This window comes from Neomonachus schauinslandi, chromosome 4, assembly GCF_002201575.2.
Source record: "Neomonachus schauinslandi chromosome 4, ASM220157v2, whole genome shotgun sequence".
Classification (NCBI taxonomy): Eukaryota; Metazoa; Chordata; class Mammalia; order Carnivora; family Phocidae; genus Neomonachus; species Neomonachus schauinslandi.
The window spans coordinates 79,314,115-79,335,444 of record NC_058406.1 but is presented as its reverse complement, the minus strand read 5'-3'; positions in this window follow the sequence as shown (position 1 = coordinate 79,335,444).

The window sequence follows — 21,330 nt, the reverse complement described above, 5'->3', positions numbered from 1 at the left end:
CCGAAAATTAGAAAAAATAGTCATTAATTAATAGGCTTACTTTCCCTCTGATTTTGAATTCTTCTTGGATTTATTTTAAAATAATTCTTCTTTGGTTTATACCTGTGAAGAAGGCTTTTTTTTTTTTTTTCCTTTGGTGAGAGTTTGCTTTATTTGTCTAGGAAAGTCTGCAAAAGCTCACTGGTATTTCACATCTCAAAGGTAGGCATGTGCAAATCTCTACTCGTGATAAAAAGAAGGAAATATCCACAAAGGTACTGGGCTCCATCTGGTGTAAACTACTGTAAGAAAGTGAATAATCTATTGCCGAATTTATAGGACCTTTTGTTTTGATCTTTCTTTCTGTATTTCTTTCAAATACAGCTTCTATAGTGAGGATGGTGGAAAAAAGGAAGGGAGTAGTCAGAGAAAGGAGTAGCAAAGGGGAGTAAAGGTTAAGGGACATAGCAAAGCTAGAAAGATGCTGTTGCAGCACCTTACAGGAAATCTTCCTTGTGAGTCGCTCTGAACTGATGAAACTCCAAGTTTCTTGGGCTGAGGGAGGGCAGAAAGACAGAAAGAAATATTGCTCCTTCACCTTGGGAGTGATAGAACCTGAGGCTCTCAGGTGAAAAACTAATGAGTGAATCAAATGAAATGCATGATTACATCCTCTAACGCTTTGATTTGAGGGCAGTTTTTATTAAATCACAGACGAAATTATTGCCCATCCCCAAGCAAGGAGTAGGAAAGAGGAGTGCTTGTCCCCCAAGGAATGCAAAGCCAATACAGTATCTCTTTTTAGTGGGCACCGACTCCTGCTGTCTGCCTTCTAAAAATGTAGTATCGTTAGTTAAAACTCCCTAGAGTAGGGCGAATAGTCATTCATTTAAAAAACAAAACAAAAACATATATAACACTTTAGTCTTGGATGTAGCCACATGCTCATTTGGGTCACGATGATTTATTTCTTTCAGTTCCAGAGCCCCCTCGTACCTCCGTTGTATGGGGATGTGTTCATAATTGTTATATACACATATATGCATAGACATTCAAATACAAATATGAAAAACTCTTTTGAAAGGATAAAGAAATAAATGATTATTTGTAGCCTGTGAGCTCTAAAGCAGTGTTTCACAGAATATTATCCAGGGACAAGCTACAGGAGAATTACCTGGAGATGTCTATTAAAATGCAAATTTTTAAGTGGCGGCAGACCCAGTGAATCAGAATCTCTGCCATGGGTCCTAGTTTGTGCCGAGGTGGGGCCTGAGGGGCATTTTTAGCAAGCAAACCAACTTATTCTTATGTACAATAAAGTTTGCGAATCACTGTTCTAAATGTGTCTTAGGATCTAACTGTAGCTCTAGCTGATGTGTGCAAATCAGTACACATTTTTTGAACACTGTATTAACTCTTCCAGGTGAAAAATATTAGGTTTTCTGACACAGAATTCAGGCAGCTACAGGAACAGAAGAATGCATACCTCTCAGAAAAGAATTCCTATACCTCAGTGTAGACATTGTTGCTATTGAGTCTGTATATAATCTAGCCATTCCACTTTCAGTTATCACTGTGCAGAGGAAATGAAGCTACCTGGTATGGATTCACTTACAATGTACTGGCCTGAAAATATCTGGGCAAAGAAATCACATAAAATAATTTCCCAGAGTCAAAATACTGAGCTCTACTGCTAAATGCATTGCTATCTCATTTATTAAGTACCTCCTGCATGCAAAGCCTGTTCAAGAAGATTTTGTGATTTTTATCTTCCTAGGCACAAATCATAGTACTTTCTTTTAGAAAAAAAAAAATTCATACCCAATCTTATTCTGGCACTGGGAATGTGGAAGGGGTAAAATAAAAACTCTGACCTCGGCTTGCCTTGGCAGAAGAGAAACCTAAAATTGCATGAACTATTACTAGGGATTATTTACAGGTTTTCTAAACTTTCCATTTTATGGGTGATAAATAATGACATGTATTTATTAATCCATGTTTATATGAATGACTGTGTCTGTTACTTTCAAATATTTTAAACAGTATTTAGATATTAAAGTAGGCATGCCTGAAAAACATTCTTCTAGCAGAAAAGAAATTGTGTCATTATTTGGTTATATGTTACATATATTCCCAAAATATATGTGCAATCTCATTAAAAGTCCAGGGCAAAAGGTCTAATTATAAGCCATTATTAGTCTCAGTAACTTTACTCAATTTTGCTTCAAGCAAAAACAGAATAAGCAAGCTCCTGAAACTTCTGTGAATTATAAAGGAGAAAACTGATAATTCTGAAGGCCCAAACATAGTAAATGATAGTAGTGAATAATATTGGGAAATAGGAGAGGCAACAAGGGAAGGAACCATAACTAGCTGAACAATGTTGAATGATTGCATTATGCAGTATTTGAATTTGTGCTCTATCTCTTAATTATTCCTGTCATTCCATCCATTGTTCTCCTACCTTGCAGGAGAACAGAAATTAATAGCCAGCCTCCTTAAAGAAGTAGATCCTGTCCCCTTGTTCTTTAGTGCCATCTGCATCATCAGTAAAGCAGATGTCTGGTAAGGCAGCTATTCTGAGCACATGGAACAAGAAGGAAGATTCCCCTCCCCAGTAAAGGCTTTCTCCTGAAAGTTCTTGAAACAACTCGCTTTTGCCCTTTCAGCTGCCACAATTCCATGAGTTCTGGTTTCCATACGAAAGCTGACTTAGAGAATCAGATGAACAAGTAGAATCACTGGTTTAAATTCATTGCGGGGACTGAACCAAAAATGAAGAGGAAATTTCCATTTTGCTGCCATCCATTCAATACTGCAGAGAAAGAGGAATGTGAAAGCTTTTCTGCAGTTCAACCTATCTCTAGGAATATCTAGAGATAAGAATATTTTAAAATTACACAGAACTCAGTTTTCTTTTAACCAATGGCTGCTGAACATAGACACCAGCCTGTGAGCGGAGAGTGATAGGATCACATGAGTATTCTGAAGGGAGATGCCATATTTCAACCTTCTCTGTATTACTTTCAAATGCATCATAGTGGTGGAGGGAACCCCAAGTCTTAGAGATTTATGTTAAAGTACATTCCACTGGTATCAGATCTAAAGAGAATCCTCTACAGAAATGGTTTTCTTTAAGGTTAGACTAATAAAAAATGAGACAATTGGATGCCATCTTATGGAATAATCTAGTAGGTGCCTGTCTTGTTCCCAGTGCACCCATTCATTTCAAAGAAAACCTGAAAGGAGTAGACTCAAAGTCTACATATACATGAAAAGAATGAGTGTGACCAGTCAGAGTACATTGTATTTCAAGGAAGCTTGGGTTCATCCTGAATATCATTTGTTATTCCCTTTGGAATCTGGAGTTCAAGAGCACTGAGTTAATTTAAGAACCAGCAACTCTGATGTGTTAGCAATTGGGAAAATTGTGTGAGTGTGCACACACACACACACATGCACACATGACACATGCACTCAAATGCGTTAAATGCCAAATTAAATTAGATATGGTTAATGAGATCCTTGATTTATTCTTATTTGACTCATCAATTATTTCACACCAATATTCCTATCCTTAGTTATTTATTCTTATTATTTGTATCTCTTCAATACTCATTGCTCTTTTCTTTCCATTGAATTGTTTCCTGTATAAACATTGATCTTGCTTTAGCTTTTATGACAGTTTTACCCAGAGGCTTGGATGAATTCACCATTATTATTCCTCTGATCCTGAATGTTTCAGAAAATTTGAGTACAGAGCAAAATGTCCATGCAGTTAGTTATAACTTCTTGGATAAGATTATAGGCATAGAATTCACACCCTGGTTTCAGTATATTTGTACCTCTAAACTTTTGGCATTGGTAATGAGACCTTATGCACAGATATTTAGTTCTAATACCCCCATCAACATTTCCAGCTCAAAGGAGTTTCCAGAAATTAGACTGATTTTGACACCTTTCTGTTACACCAGTCGAAAATTGTCAGACTAACCAGATAGGAGAGTGAAATAGAGTCCACAATTCTTCTGCAATTCCTGAATCTTGCAAAGTTCTAAAAAAAAAGAAAACCAAGATTTTAAATAAGTTTGACTCAAATCTCATCACTGAAACCTGATCTTAATTGAGAAGAGGCTCTTCATAGTTTTTGTCAATACCACTTAGCATGAATATTCATATGTTTCTCCCCAGAGATATTAATGCATTTGTTATAATAGATGCTATCTCAGAACCTGCTGGGATATTACATAACACAGCACATGGTATGACACAATATAACATAACATGAAAAAAATATTAAATCTTAGACTCTTCTGGTCCCACACATTTCAAATAAGGGGTTGTGAATTTGTACCTATTTTAAACAGAGTTTCCACATAAAGAAATTAGACAACTTCCTCCAAAGTGCAATACTTGCCCCCAATGAGTGTGTTATAAATAACACACAAAGACAAAGCAATCATGAAAGAGCCACTGACTCATCCAACTCCTCAGAGCTCATCTCTCTCATGTAGTGTATGTCAAATTTTTCCTCATTTAAGCTGAGAGTTGGTTGGCCATGATGTGCTGTGGGGTTGGAAGAGTTCTGTCTTTGAGCTGTAGAGACTACTTGATCATCACACTTAACAGAGGTGCTACAGATGGTTTCAGCAAGAGGGATGGTTCAGGCTGCCATCAAGATGACAAAATTCTAAATGTACTCCCCCACCGGAAGGGAGGGTTCAGAAGCAAGTCCTTGGGGAGGGGGGCTTGACAGGGTTCTTTTCTGGAGCTGTGTTTTGCATTTCTATACACTATTATCGTGCTAAGAATTACCAGTTAGAGGTGACCCACCCTTTTCAAACAGAACTTCACAGGAAAATCTGCAAAACAAAAACTAAAAACCTGTGAATCATCTGATAATTCCTTTCTCCTCTTCACCAATATTCAGTTAATATTTTTCAATACATTTCCTCTTCTCCCCTGCTCTACTCCTTGCCGTTTTCTTCTTCAGCTGTCCTCTGATAGCTAACCTCTATAAAAGATTACTTTTGTAAAACGAAATGGAATCCTTTGCCTAGAACCCTCACCAGCGTCTACATTACCAACAGATGTTTCGGCAAGTCACATAGCTCCTCAGCACTCAGCACTGGAGCTGCTTCTCCAGCTCCTTGCTTTGCTGTCACTCCTGAAAGCGGACCTACAGGCCCCCCACTCTGAATCGCTTGCCTTTCCATGTATACCCCATGCTCTCTCACACCGGGTATGTTTGAGTGTCTCAGGCTTTCCCCATCTGGAATGTCCCTACTTCTTCACTTGGTGACTCCCTATTCATCCTTCAGGACTCAGCTCCCAGAACTCCCCATCCTTTGTAAAAGACACTGGCGCAGTGACTGAGCCACTTTTTTCTGCCTTGTAACATCTTAGACATAAGATCATTTATCCCATAATATTGTACTTAGCATGTCAATCTTCCGTAGACTCTGAACAACTTGAGGATAAGACAGGAATCTTATTTCATTCACCTTTGTATTCTCAGTGTCAGGTACAGTGCTTGGTTCAGAATGCTAGATCATTAAATACGTTTCGAAAAAAATATAATTCATGAATATCACACTCAAGGAAAAAACTAATAAGCTCTTCCACCAAAAATCATCTAAGAACTACTAACTGTACCTATGAAAGGCACAAACTTACCTAAAAGACTGAGAACTAGGCCTTTCATGTTTTGGTGTTAAGCCCTGAGTTACCAGTTTATAATTGCTAAATGCAGAATGTGCCAATACCATAGTTTAACGGAAGGTATTTTGCATGGAGCCTGCTTGATATGTGAACTAAGGAAATAGCTAATTACACTACACTTTCCTTCCTGCACCCCAACATCCACTTCTAAATCACAGAGAGGTAAGTTTGTTCTTAGAAATTAAATGCCAGTCCCTTTGGACTATCCTGAAGAGAGCCTCATTTTAGAACATACATCATCATGAGCTGAAAGTATCTTAATAATACTTCATCATTCCTGATCCACCTTCTGTGCTTTCATTGCTTTTGAGTGTTCAGATTCCATTGCATTTTATTTTAACTGGAAATACTCATTTCTATGCATGTATATTGTGTGCATTATACTAGAATGGCTGGGACTGCCTATATAATTGGGCTAAGGCTTTTCCTCGGGGAAATCCAGTAAAATTATCTTCCATTACATTTCTAAAATACTACTCATTAAAAGCAGAAATAAACTTTTATACTCATGGCTAACAATGCAGAAAAGAGTCTCCACCCTGCAGCTTATCTCAATTTCAGAAAGGAGGAGGTATTTTTCAGATGAGTTGCTGTTTGATTTGATTTTCACCCACAATTACTATCAAGATCTTTTTCCCCCAGCTTGTTTTGTGGTGGTTTTAAGCTTTGTCCTTATACCCCATTTTCTGAATCAATGTGTTTTCTAAAAACACTGCCCAATTATTGCTCATTTGAAGTTCAGAAATCTCTGCAATTTCCTTTTCTGATGAACCTTCACTATTTATAGTCATGGATGCCAAAAGAGAGAAAGAAAGGAAGAAAGAAACCCCACTTCTCCCCAGAATTCTGTGTCCTTCTTTCCCGCTGCTGAATTCATTGTTTTGATTCCTTCATGCACTGGCAAACTTTCAAGCATGCCATATGAGAATTTTCAAAATGAAGCTCTCATTTAGGAGTCACACAGTGGTGATATACACACAGAGCTTCAATTTAAACCATTATTGCATACCATCTTTTTCTTTTTATAATAATCCATTAAATGCTTTCAAGTATGGAGAAGGAATAACAACCTGTAGATCCAAATGGAACCCAGATGACCTATAAAATACGTACTGCCTCCCTGCCTGAGTTGTTAGAGCTCTCATCTCTAATGGATGGCATTGTTATTTTACCATCCAGACAACCACACACATCAATTATACATTCTCCAATGTCATGAATCACTTTTTGAAGGCAACCTGTCTTTTGGTTGTTACATATGTCATTTTTTTTTAACCTCTGAGCAGAACGTGTGTGTGTGTGTGTCTGGGTGTGTGTGTGTAAAAGATGATGTCCTTGTTTTAAATATACTGATTGATAATTGGAAAATACTTTGGGGGGAACATTTAATGTTTATTCTCCCAAGCATAGAATGCACTAATATTTGTTCAGTAATTTTCTATGACAATAGCAGCACTCAAGAGTACAATGTATGGTAAGATATTTTCTCCCAGAAAAATGCCATTTGCATTGCTTTGTGTATGTGAGTTAAGGCTTAATTTCCCAATTATACACATACACATATTCACACTCACACACACACATGTACTTCCCTATCTACCTTCTTAAATACATTTACACTTATTTTATTACTCAAGATATGCAGTGTCTTATAAATAGCACACAATTAAAGACAAACAATTATGAAAGAGTCACTCCTTCATTTTAAAATCATTTCTCCAAATGGTTTATATCTCCAAATGGATGGAATATTGTAGCAAATAATTTAACCTTCATTTGTGGTATAATCACCTAAAGGTTCCAAATCATCTCATTACTCTAAGTCAGCAGGTCATTACAATACCTACAAAAATGAAACTTATAGAAAGCATGGGGCTATCTGAAGCCCCTGGGAAGTCTAACACATAATAAAAGCAGCTGCTTATCAATGCTATTCCTTAAGAAGATTTAGAAAGGAAATTGTGCAGTTTTTTTGTTAATAATTCATATTACTCTCAACTAAGATTTCTTATTGGGTTGCTGTTAAGCGTGTTGTTTTGTGGTGTTTAGATTTGCCTTATCTAAGAACAAGTAAATTTAAGACATTTTCTTATTTTTCCAGTCTCAGGGAATCAAGGATATTTGTCTACCATCTTACAACACATACTACTGTACAACTGCCAATAATACTATAATTATCTAATTCTTGCCATGTTACAGGCAATGTGCTAAGTCCTTTACAACCATTAGCTCATTCAATCATCCTAAAAATCCTAGGTATAGCACTCCATTTGACAGATGAAAAGCCAGGCTTAAGAGGCTCAAAACCTTTATAATTTTATAAAGACTGAGTCAGAGCCTTTTTAACTTTTCCCATTAGGCTATATCAAATAATAAATAGTTTTAACATAGAACATCTAACAATCAGTTAAAATAAATGACTGAGAGTTTACATATATATATTTTTTCTTTTTTTAGAGAAGAAGAGAGAGTGTCTAAGAGAGAGTGGGAGAGGGGCAGAGGGAAAGAGAGAATCTTAAGCAGGCTCCACACCCAGTGCAGAGCCCGACATGGGGCTTGATCTCATGACCCTGAGATCATGATCTGAGCCAAAATCAAGAGTCAGACACTTACCCAACTGAGCCACCCAGGTGCCCCTACATTTATATTTTTTGTCACTAGTGGAAAAAATGGTTGCTTTATATTACAGAAAGCTAAGAAATTCTAGAACTTTAGGCATTGTCAATGAAACAGTCATTAGTGATTTTTAGGCCTTTTCATGTCTCCCAATCCTTGCCTCTAAGAACTTTATATATTTTCTTCACAAAGCCCAGTGTTTCTCCTAAGTTCCAATGCCACACTTCCAACCACTTGTTATACCTCTCCACCTAGATGCCTTACCAATGCTTTATGCCCCTAAATGCCCAGTTTCTCTAGACTTCCTTGTTCCCATAAATGGAATCATCATTCATTCAATATACCTCTCAGTTTTGTTCTTTTCTTCCTTCTCCTTATGCATTATAATCTGTAGTTATCCACTTGGTTGTCAAACATCCACTTGGTTGGAAATGCCTTTCATAGCTATCTGGCCCTCCTTCTCATCCCTACAACCATAATTCTTTTACAGTATCTTTTTTTTTTTTTCATTTATGACTCTGTATTAACTCCCACTTGGCCTTCCAGCTTTCATCATACTCTAAATATCTCTCCCAATTCCAATATATCATGCATCCTGTAGCCAAAATTATCTTCCTGAGATCCACTCTCTTCACATCACTTCTGGAAAATCCTTTGTGTTTTTCTACTGTCTGCCAAAATGCATACTAAGTTCTTCATTCAGGTTTCAAAGTTCTGGTCTTATCTCTACCACTTTGCTCTTTTATTCTTCTTATAAGGACACTAGTCTCAGTAGGGGAGCCTGACCCTAATGACCTCATCTAAACCAGATTATCTACCCAAAGCCCCACCTGTCAAGTATCATCACACTGGGGCTTAGGGCTTCAATATATGAATTTAGGGAGTACACATTCAGTCTATAAACTGCGCCCCATTTACATACTTTATCATGCTTGGAATGTTCGTCCCCTCTTTCTCCCTATCAAGATTGCCCATTCTTCAAAACTCAATGAAACCTCATTTTTCAGATCTTTCCTAAGAAGTTTTAATATCTTCTTCCTTTGAACTCCCTTTGAACACTGTGTTTTTCTTAACAGACTCGCCTTCACTTGTAGTATAACCAGTCATGTACTTATTTAAGTCACCCTCTGGATTATCAGTACTTTATGGAGAGGAAATGTATTTTAATCATATTTGTATTCCCTGAAGCACTTAGCACAATGTCTAGTATCAAAAGAGAACTCAAGAATGTTTATGAAATTGGATCATAAAAATTGTTAAACCTGGACAGGGACTTGGAAAAAAGCATAACATTATTTCTGGGAAAGAAGAATTATCAGCAAAGTACAGTGACATACCATCATTTAATTATTAAAATTCAAGTAAAATGAACACTATTCATTTTTTTAAAAAGAGGGCGGGGAGAGGGATAAGAAACCAAATTTTGTATTATTAGCTCAGTGTTGGAAGTCATTAGAACCAGGAGAATTTCTTATTCTTAATAGTATGGCAAGAAGGAGAGAAACAAATTTGAAACTACACTGGAAAGGGTTAAGGAGGAGCCATGGCATGGGACCTCTTTAGGTTGGAATGCTTTTTCTCTTTTCTCTTTTTTTTTTTAAATCTGATTTGTCTCATTCCCCTAAATTATGTAGATACTACTTTCTCTTAACCTCCTCTCTAGGTCTGTTCTCTAAGATATCTGTCCTCTAAGAACTAATTAGCATCCTGTGTTTTTTTGAATGTTTCTTTGCAAGATGTTGATTTCTTGAGGGTAGAAATTATTTTATAAATCTTTACATATTCAGCTCAACCCAGTGCCTAGCACAGACTAGATGCTTAGCAAATATTTGTGGGTTGAGTTAATTGATTAAGTAAACTGTTTCCACAATCTGCTATCTTGTGATCCTGGGTCAGTATATATCATTGAATCTTACTCTCCACATCTGCAAAATGAAGATCAAGACTGTGATGAGGCTAAGACTGTGAGGAGGCTCAGTCAAGATAATGCATATAAAATATGTGGTACTATTATACATATATTATGGACTATTACTAATGTATATAAATCATCAATTTTTAAATTAATTATGACACTTTGATTTCACTCTTACCCAGAATGCTTTGGAAATAGTTCTCCCTACAAATCACTCAGCATTCCACATTATTATTAGGAAGTAAATAAAATGTTGAGGCATTTCTCTACCCCATTATCACAGTTAGTTAAAAACTGACACATGAACTTACACTTCCGTGATGAAGGCTTAACTCTCCAGGGAATTATGCTCTCATCATAACCAGGAAGGCATCAGATGGCAGGAAATACAGGACTGTGATCCTGAGAGAAAGTAAATAAAGTGGGCCCCCAAACTGCACCAGTTTACCACCTGGAAGCAGTTCGCAGGTCACAGCACAGAGTGAGGGGACCCACACAGAACTTGGCAGTCTCAGTGAGTTGAGGATACAGAATTCATGAACACAGAGTCATTTAGATTGGCAGGTCAAAATATGAGCAAGAAGGGAGCTAGCTGTACATTGAGGTTTGCTCTGGAGAACAACATAGAAGTCCCCTCAACCTTTAGCTGAGTAAGGATCTGTGCATTAGGTGGAAACATCTACAAGGCTGAGAAACAAAAAAAAAAAACACCAGAAAGCAATACACCAAGATATATCTAGAGTTCACAGAAAGCTGGAAATAGTTTGTAGTCCTACCAGCCAAAAGAGAGAGACTTGTGAACATGAGGGCACTGGGTAGAGTCTTCAGCATGATATGGGTTTGAAAGTATTATTTAAAGTATCAAAATGATCCCAGATAATCTAAGTACTAGGTATTTCACTGAAAAGAAATAAAAACATACATCCACACAAAGATGCATGCTTGAATGGTCACAGCAGCATTATTCTTAATAACCAAACACTTCACTGTCCCTCAACTGGTGAATGGATGAAATAATTGTGGTATGTCCACACAAAGAAAGAAAAGAAAGGAACTATGGATACACAATAAAAGATGGATGAATCTCAAAAACATTATGCTAAAGATAAGAAGCTAGACCAAATACTATATACTATATGATTCCATTTATATGAAATCCTAGAAAAGGCAAAAGTACAATGAAAGAATGCAGCTCAGTCTTTGGTAATGGCAAAAGATGGGGAAAGAGGTATTTTGGCATAAGAAGAGTTTTTGGAATGGTGTAAAGGTTCTATCTAATGTCTGGTGGTGGTCATATGAATACATACATTTTTTCAAAATTCATCAAATTGTGCACCTAAATTGATGACATGTATTGTACACAAATCATATCCTAATAAGTTTTATTTTTAAAAACTGTATATCTAAAAAAAAGCATTCTTTAGGCTATTATTTATGTCTTTAGTCCTCCACAGGATTCATTTTCAAGCTTTACAGTTATGCTTCAGTGTCCAATGTGCACTCTGTAGCCATCTTTAGTTTCAGGGAAGACTAGGAAAGTGAACAGGAATAATGGAACTCTTTTCCACTCTGTGGTAGAAAGGGGCAAGGCTAAAGAGAATGGGGAATGGCTACTGAGTTATCCAATCAACAGTGCCTGCCACTGTCTCACACTAAATTTTAAGTAGAAAACAATAATTCTTAATATAATGGGGCTCTCAAGTTTGCTCAGTGCAACCTAAATTAATCAGCATAATCAAAGCATGATGCATTCTAGTTAACTGCATTTTCTGGTTAGCTAGAAAAGTATTTCTTTTTTTTTTAAGATTTTTATTTATTTTTTAGAGAGCGAGCGAGAGAGAAACAGCATGAGAGGGGAGAGGGTCAGAAGGAGAAGCAGGCTCCCCGCTGAGCCGGGAGCCCGATGTGGGACTCCATCCCAGGACCCTGGGATCATGACCTGAGCTGAAGGCAAACGCTTAACCATCTGAGCCACCCAGGTGCCCTAGAAAAGTATTTCTTTTAGAGTTTTATCAAAAATCTTAGACACATAAGAGTCTTTCCTTCTTTACTAGGTAAAACATAGTGAATGTATTTAAATTTTGTTTTTATTAATACTGAATTTTCTAGTGTTCAGATTCAGTACTTTGAGCACAAGTCTGCAGATGCAGGTAGAGATGGATGTAGTGAAATATGTCTCAGTTGGGTTCCATAGAATGCTGATCCTGCAAAATCGCTTCCCTCTCTTTTCTCTAAATAAGTGTTCCATAATCATGTTTGAATAATATTGCCTATTATAGCCACCCTTATAATGTCATAAAGCATATTATTAAAATTTCTGAAGTATCCTACCAAAAAGAACAACCACAAAAAAATCATTGATTCTGTTTAAACAGAATATATATATATATTCTGAGTAGAGAAGTTATTATTTTTGTAATTTATTTATGTCAGCTTCCTAAGAACTGGAATTCCAGTGGGGCATGCTGCTGCTATTGTGGAAAGACCCACAAGCAATGAGGCTGACAGAATTGGATTTGAATCCTGACTTGGTGACTTAACAATGACCATATATAAGTTGTAAGAATTAGAGATCGTAGGGCGCCTGGGTGGCTCAGATGGTTAAGCGTCTGCCTTCAACTCAGGTCATGATCCCAGGGTCCTGGGATTGAGCTCCGCATATTAGGCTCCCTTCTCAGCAGGGAGTCTGCTTCTCCTCTCCCTCGGATCCTCTCTCCTGCTCGTGCTCTCACTCTGTCTCTCTCAAATAAATAAATAATCTTAAAAAAAAGAATGAGAGATCGTGTCTATAAAGAATCTAATGCAGTGTCTAAGGAAGGTAAATGCTCCAGAATTCAATTTATCATCAATTTATCACCACCACCACCACCACCATCATCATCATCATGCAGCTTTCTTTCTAGGACCTCTAGAACTTGGATTTGCTTATTTATTTAATTTTTCCCTAAATTATAGATATTACTTTTTAAATGAACTTCTGCTCTGAAAGGGGGTTGGGGAAGCCTAGTTAATTGAAGTTCCAGTTTTAGTTGTTTTCTTTTTTTTTTTTAAGATTTTATTTATTTATTTGACAGAGAGAGAATGAGAGAGCACATGAGAGGGGGGAGGGTCAGAGGGAGAAGCAGACTCCCTGCCGAGCAGGGAGCCCGATGCGGGACTCGATCCCTGGACTCCAGGATCATGACCTGAGCCGAAGGCAGTCGCTTAACCAACTGAGCCACCCAGGCGCCCTTTTAGTTGTTTTCTAATTAATGAAAGTCATTATACTTTGGACAGTGACATCACATTACTCTATCAATAGGGTATTGGACTCTAATCCAGCTGCCTAATGTATCTTAGGCTGAAATCAAATTCATAGCTTTCATTTAATTGTCTTTTATTCTTGTGTGGTTAAGGAGATTCTTAGATATTATTCCCACATCTATCATAAGGACCTGTGGAGATTTCAGGCTGGTTGAGCTAATGGGAGGGCTATAATAATGTATTATGGCTCATCTGGTTCATTATACTTTTGAACATCCTACTCTGTCCACATTGTGGGTCTTCTTTCACATTTTTCCAGTGGTAATAAAAACAATAATAATTGATGGCAGCAAAAGCAATAAAAGTAGTCTTAATATTTTATACTATAAAACACTGTATGTTTAAGGTTGTCAAGGCATTTTCTAAATAAATGTTTTCATAAAGCAATAACCAGGCTCTCTGAACCATTATGCAATGCCAGGGAGAAGGTCATATAACTTTCCCATAAAAACTGCTTTTTTTGCATCAGATAAAATGTTCCACAATAATTGTATTGTCTGTCCATCACAGCACCTCAGGGAAGCATGCTGTTAGCAGGGTCATTTCTCCTTCACAGTTGAGGATACTGAAGCATAGACACATTAGTGGTAACTTGTCCAAATGAACACCATGAACTAGTGAACCAAATCACTGTGTGACAACGACACCACTCAAAGGCAGGTGCCACACAGCAAATGGCATCATGAAGGTTAATTTCAGATTAAACTGGGGCAGCAGGCACATTGGGTCATCTTGGGAAGATGTGCTAAAATGCACAGGGACAAGGTTAGTCATGGTTCATAAACCTTACCTGAGAGTGTTTAGGCATTCAACTTTATTTTCACAAAATAGTTGTGGCAGGAAGACTGTCTTTTATTATCAAAGTGGAATTAGAACACAATGATTTTTCTTCTTCCTAATAAGTATCAACAACTTCATCCACTTTGGACTGCCAGACTTAAGTCTACTCTTTTCATAAGGAGTGATTTTCAAAAATTTTTGACTGAAATCACATGAAATAATAAAGCCTGCTGGTTACATGCTCAAGAGCTGTTTCTAGGAACATGAGTTCACAGCAGCTGGCCTCACTCAGCCAAAGGAGTTAATTGCAGAGGGCAAGCAGAGCCTCTCGTAACAGAACCATCTAGAAAGTACCAAGATGGAAGGAAGTTTTTTTAAGTCATTTGCTCGTAAACTTTTTTGAGCACACACTCCTTCCCCCCGCCCTACAAATTCTGATGCACTATATACCCTAAATATTGCATAATATTTTAGAATGACCACAGACTTCATGATGCCCTCCACAGACTCCCTAGAGTGCCATGAATCCCAGATTAATCTCTCTCCCCTCCCCCTGCATCTCTCCTTCTTCTTCTCCCTCGCATCATTTCTAGTTTCAAAAAGGAAAACTAGAATCCAGCAAGGATAAATTATTTCATAATTATTCCTCATTGAAGAGATTCTTACCTCTTAGTTTTCCACAGCTCCAGAGTTCTTGCAACATCTAAGACATTGAGTACAACAAATATTAGAAAAAGATAGGTTTTTTTCCAGGCTCTATATTAATTCTAAATACACTTACATTCCAGCATCCTAAAGATGTGGGTATTCATCTTAGCAAGCTAATATCAATTCATGATATTTCATTGAGGTAATGGGAATATATACACTGACTTATCAAAGGAAAGTAAAGATGAATGCCAATGAAATTCATTTCACTGTATCATGAGTACTAATTTCGTAAAGCATACCTCTATATTTATAGCTTATAATAATGCTTTGAGATGGGTGCCTGGGTGGCTCAGTTGGTTAGGCAACTGCCTTCGGCTCAGGTCATGATCCTGGAGTCCCTGGATCGAGTCCCGCATCGGGCTTCCTGCTCGGCAGGGAGTCTGCTTCGTCCTCTGACCCTATCCCCTCTCAGGTGTTCTCTCTCTCTCAAATAAATAAATAAAAATTAAAAAAAAAAAATAATAATGCTTTGAGACATACCAGTATGATGTGAATAATTGTAAATAATTTTAAATTTTGAATTACTTCTGTCTCAGTTGTTTTTAGGTTAAATACTATATTTTTAACTGACAATACCAAGTGTTGGTGAGGATGTGAAGCAACCAGAACTCTCATGCATTGCTGGTGGGACATTTAGGAACATAGTTTGGCAGTTAAACATATACATGTCCATTGACTCAGTTATTTAACCCAAAAGAAAGAAAACATATGTCCTCCTAAAGAATTGTGTTAAGAATGTTTATATCAACTCTATTCATAATAGCCAAAAAATGGAATCAACTCAAGTATTCATTAATTTTTGGAGAAAGAGTAAACAAATTGTGGTGTCTATACACAATACAATACTTCTCCAGAATATAAGGGAATGGATTAGTTATATTGTCAATAGCTGGGATGAATCTTAAATATATTAACTTGAATGAAAGAAGCTAGACATGAGCATGCATAATCTATGTTTCAATTGATATAAAGTTGAAAAACATACAGAAGTAATCTTTGGTGATAGAAAGTAAAATATTGGTTGCCTCTGGAAAGGAGTGATTTTATTTGGAAAGAGGTACAGAGAACTTCCTACAGTAATGGCCATGTTCTAGATTTTGATAGGGATGTGAGTTAGATGGATATATATATCTGCCTACATTCATTGAACCACAGTAGTCCACCCTTATCTGCAGTTTTGCTTTCCACAGTTTGAGTTACCGTCAGTCAACTGCGGTCTCTTCTAATGAATCATCAGAGGTCCATGGCAGCCTAACACTCTGTCCCATTGCCTGCATCATTCACCTCACTTCATCTCATCATGTAGGCCTTTTATCATCTCAACATCATCACCAGAAGAAGGGTGAATATAGTACAAGATACTTTGAGAGAGAGATCATATTTACATAACATTTGTTATGGTATATTGTTGTAATTGTTCTATTTTATTATTAGTTATTGTTGATCTCTTACTTTGCCTAATATATAAATTAAACTTTTCATAGGTATGTATGTATAGAAGAAAACATAGTATTTAAATAAGCTTTGGTACTATCCATGGTTTCAGGCACCACTTGCAGTCCTGGAACGTATCTCCTGTGGATAAGGGGGGACTAGGGCATATACTTTTTTTTTTTTTTAACAATCTCCATGCCCAGCATGGAGCCCAATGGGGGTTTGAACTCATGACGCTGTGATCAAGACCGGAACTGAGATCAGGAGTGGAACACTTAACCGACTGGGCCACTCAGGCACCCCAAGTGTATATACTTTTAAGACCTGTGCATTTTACCATGTGTAAATTACACCCGCCTTCCCCCAGAAATAGAACTTCAGTCTGCTTCTGCATTCTCTTATCACTAGAGTTTCCGTGATAGCCTCTATGCCTTGCATGACCTCTGGGGCCTTTCCCTGGGTTTCCACAAGATGAGCCTCATGTGAACTCACCACACACCTGTTTACTGCTAATAGGTCTTTCTCATCTAGCTACATTTCCCTTATTACTTAAATGATTTCCTTCTAGGATTCTCATTTCTTTTCACCATCATAAATAAATCAATAACAGGACTTTATTTTTTTTAAACTTAGGCTTCAGGTCCTGAAATCTGTGGCAAGTCTGTCTCCAAAAGAGTTCATTTTAATATGGTAGTCATCAGCTTACTAAAAGCCCAACTAATTTTATATAGAGAAAGGTCACTCTTATGTTATGAGGTAACATGTGAGGCTGATGGACTTAACAGATGACTGATGATATTATGAAGGTAACGCTAAGACCAGTGGATGTCATTCATATGTGACTCTTTCACACAAAAGAATTTGGCATTTGGTAGCCTGGGACACTGTCTCCTCATGGCAGAAAGGGAGACAACAGCTAGGAGTTGGCTCTTCACTGTTTCAATAGAGAGGACATCATCTGCACTCAGTTGTGGCAATTTCTAGGTTACTTCAGGGAGGGTGGAGAAGTTGTCAGGGTGAGGACCGTGCTTCAGAAATTGATGCTGATCTCTTGCCACCGTGGCTGGCACTCTGTGGTTTGCGAGCTGAGAGATACTTTTTCTGGGATTTTGAGCTTGTCGAAATAAGAACAAAGCAAATAAGGGGAAAAAAGGCCAGGTGCTTTACCAATGCTACACGTAAGGTGTTTTATACTGTATTGTCTGGCAATTACTCTACAGTCCCAGGGCATAAAGTCATGCCATGGCTTCTAACATGAGCTTTGATCTCCATAGGACAATGTCACTGAGTCTAGAGATGTGAGGTAGCAAATTCCATCCCACACTTCATAAATTTGGGGCTACTATTACTTTAGTGTGGCTTCTTTATATTCCACTTTATTATGACTATATCTATATAAATGCAAACACTGTTTCTGTGGGCATAATTTCATAAAGCAAAACTATCTTCTATCTTTAGCAGTGAAATTCAAGTGGCAACTGTGACAAGCAAAGAAAAATGAATGCAGTTAACTTCAACCATTCCTGCTCATCTGAAAGCTTATGTCAGTTTCTAAATAAGCTTTTCATTTTTCTATTCAGTCTGCTGATCTTTGTTGATTTACAGCATGAATGAGCATGGCACATTGCAACTTGTATAGTGTATTTTTCCTAAATAATAAAACATTTATTGCAGACACATCAAGCTAGCTAGTGGCTCTAAATTATTGTGGCAATGAAGTGCCATGTTAACAACTCATTTACATCCTTCTGGTAACTCTCCATTACCAAGGTAAGTAATTTAATTCCATCTAGGAACAATGACTTTGCAAAGTGTATTTACTGCAATTTGGAAAAAATATATTTAAATTGGATTAGAAATTATGATGAGATCATTCTAACTAAATACAAACAAAATAAAGTATTTAGTCAGGATAGACTGAATTATCTCATACAATTTTTGGTAAAGATGTGCTAAAATACCTTCAGAGAGTTTTATATTTTCAGATATGCCAAATGTATGCTACTTGTGAATGTCCATGCGTTATAAATTCAATTCTCTCATTCATCTTTGACTTCAATTCTCTCTTTGGGTAAATTACAACTATTCCCCAACTAGAGCACCTCCAATTCCCTGCTATGCAACATGATGAAGACTCTCATATGTCCTCTTATGAACCTGTGAACGAATTCCTCTATACCGAGAGTGGGCTTCCTGAATCCCACTCAGAGAGCATGCACAGGTATTCGGTAAGGATGAACATAGACACTAGGATGAATCCATGCTTGAAGCATGTTTCCATACACAGCAAGGATCTAGAGATGTGCACATTCTCAGGAAGGAGGAGGACATACTCATTAAGGTTGGGCTCAGAGTGGGTGGGAATACACAGAAACTCCATAATCAAGATGCCCACATACACAGTACTCAGGAGGTACCCCTAAGTATGAGAATGTGCTTAATTTCATAATTGCTGCAGATTGTTGTTTAAAATAGCTGCAATTTACCAGCAATGCCGGTATCCCCATTCCATATTCTTTACATATTTTGTTTTATTCATAATTTTTGCTTATCTCATGGGTGCAAATTATTATTCCATTTTTGTGGTATTTATCCTACTACTAATGAGTTTTTAAGATGCTTATGATCAGTTTGAGCTTATTTTTCCATGAATTGTAAATGTAGAAGCTTTGCATGTTTTGAATTTATTTTTTATCATTTTTTGTTGTGATTGCAGGGGTTCCTGTCATATATATATATTGTTATATATTGTGTATGAGTATAATATATTACATATGTTATATAATTGAATAGTATGTACCATGTACTATATGCTACAGCATCCTTCATTATGTAACAGTAGTTAATTACATATACCAAAATCCATTCATGTTTTGGGTTTCTTCATACCACGAGTTTTGCTTTGGAGAATTTTATTGAAGACTTTCCCCACCCATGGTCCAAGTTACAGGGTAGTTTTTCTCCTTTTCTTCCAGTAGTTTTATAGTTTACCTTTTACATTTCGATACGTTATATCAGAACTGCACTCTTGTATGCAAGGCAAATTAGTGATCTGGGTTTATTTATTTTTTGATAAATAATAAGCAGTTTCCAAACACACTTTTCTAAATACTGCATACATGCATTTATAGTGCTGTATTTATCATTTTTCCCACATATAAATAGATTTCTTTCTGAGTTATGTTCCTTTGGAATTCTTATTTCTTAGTGAACACCGTATTATTTTCACTAAATGGCTTTGAGGTTCATCTAAGTATCTGGAAGGGAAACTATCCCTCTTCACTCTTCTTTTTATGGATCTTTATTCTCCCATATGAAATTTAAGAGGAGTTTGCCAAGTTTCTAAGATTCATATGCAATTTTTCCCGGGGTTGCCTTGAGTTTATAGATTCATTGAAGGGAAATTTATCTCTTATAATGATAAGTTGCCCCATCCATAAATACAGAATCTTTTCCCATTTAGGTAGATCTGTCTTTAAGTCCTTTAATAAAGGCATTAATTATTATTATTGTTACATTAATTTATACATATATAACAATTTTTGTTACTTTTGTAAATTGCATCTTATTTTTCTATTATATTTTCTATCTGATTATTGTTGCTTTAGAGCAGGGTTGGGCAAACTTTTCCTGTAAAATACCAGATAGTAAATAATTTAGGCTTTGTGGGCCAGACAGTCTCTTTTGTAACATTCAACTCTGCCATAGTAGCAAGAAAGAAACCCTAGACAATATATAAACAAATGGGCATGGTTATGTTCCAATAAAAGATTATTTACAGAACAGGTGATGGCCAGGTTTGTCCAGCAGGTAATAGTTTGTCAACTCCATGCTATAGAGGAATAATATTCATCTGTTTATGCAGCAAATTTGCTGAGCTCTCTAATTAGGATAATTGGAGTATTGGTTGTATGTAGAGGGGTTTTTTTAAATATCGATAAATATATTATCTGTAAATAAAGGCAGTTTATCTCTTTCTTTCCAATTGTTAAACTTTGTTTCTTTTTTCTTAATTAGAAAGTTGGCTAGGATCTTCATCATTGTATTAAATAATAGCAGTGATAGTGGGCATCCTCGTCCTGATCTTAGCCTTTATGGGAATACCTCTAAAGTTTCTTCATTAAATATGATGTTTCACACAAGTTTGGGTTTTATTCAACTTTATCATTTGATGAAGTTAAGGACATTCTCTTCTGTTTCTGGTTTAATAATGTTTTATCAGTTTTATCAGAAATGAATACCATCATTTCATTCTTAAACTGCATTAGAACATGGTGTATTTTTCTCTCTAAATCACCTTTTTTTGGTATAAAAATTATATACAATGAAGTAAGTCCATTTTAAGTATACAGTGCAATGAGTAATGGCAAATTTATATAGACTTGAAACCACCATCCCAGTCAAGACATGGACCATTTCCATCGCCAAAAAAAAATTATATTTATACCTTTGCAGTGATTTTTTTTTTAAGATTTTATTTATTTGAGAGAGAGAGAATGAGAGACAGAGAGCATGAGAGGGAGAAGGGTCAGAGGGAGAAGCAGACACCCTGCTGAGCAGGGAGCCCGATGCGGGACTCAGTCCCAGGACTCCAGGATCATGACCTGAGCCGAAGGCAGTCGCTTAACCGACTGAGCCACCCAGGCACCCTACCTTTGCAGCGATTTTATCCCAGTCTCTAAAGTCAGGAAATAATCTGCCTTGTGCTACCATAGATTAGTTTTGCCTTTTTAGAGTTTCATATAAATGAGGTCATACACTACGTTCACTTTCATGTGTGCCTTCTTTTGATGAACATGTTTTTAATTTCATTGATGTTGAAAATATAAGTAATTCATTCCTTTTTATTGTTGAATACTATTTCGTCTTAT